This window comes from Atta colombica, unplaced genomic scaffold (assembly GCF_001594045.1).
Source record: "Atta colombica isolate Treedump-2 unplaced genomic scaffold, Acol1.0 scaffold146, whole genome shotgun sequence".
NCBI classification, from domain to species: Eukaryota; Metazoa; Arthropoda; class Insecta; order Hymenoptera; family Formicidae; genus Atta; species Atta colombica.
The window spans coordinates 761591-762309 of record NW_017259235.1 but is presented as its reverse complement, the minus strand read 5'-3'; positions in this window follow the sequence as shown (position 1 = coordinate 762309).

The following is a 719-nucleotide window of genomic DNA, read 5'->3' as shown; positions in this document are numbered from 1 at the left end:
AAAAAATAGCCCCCCCCCCCCCCTTCCCTCTATCTCTCGTCTCTCCTATTTCTTAATTGTATCTAACTTTAGCGTATCGCTACACTTAATCATTACTTAAATTATTTTCGATTTCACACAGAAGTACTTTAGCTCGGAACATCACACACTGTACAATATGTACGGAGAAAAAAACGAGCTAATGAAACAATCATTCTCTGAATATAAAAAAAAAGATTTTTCCTACGAATGAATAGAATTGAATGAAGAGAAGAAAAGGATTATTTTCCTTGTTCGTAAGATCTCTTTCAAATACTTGCTTTTCCAAACGACATAATTAATAGATTGCAGACGTTTGATGCAAGTTACACTTGTCATTACTAAATCGTATAATATATTTTTATTCAATAATTGTGAATCTGTATGTAAACACGAGCGACTGGTCGTGATTATATTCTCAGAATTGATGTACAGATATATGTATAAATATATATAGATATATATATATATATCATGTATACATATAAAAATATATCATTGATACGGTGCAGCTGAGATAGACATCGTGAGGGTGTAATAAAGAAATCAATTATCCTAGCAGAGGAAGTACGTAGGGTAACAAACGCATTATGAATCAAATATCAATTATAGTAGAAGACAGACACATCAATGTGCACAATTAAATTACAGAAATTACAGAAATTAAATATACAGAAAACGCCGTTTTGTCTCATACAACA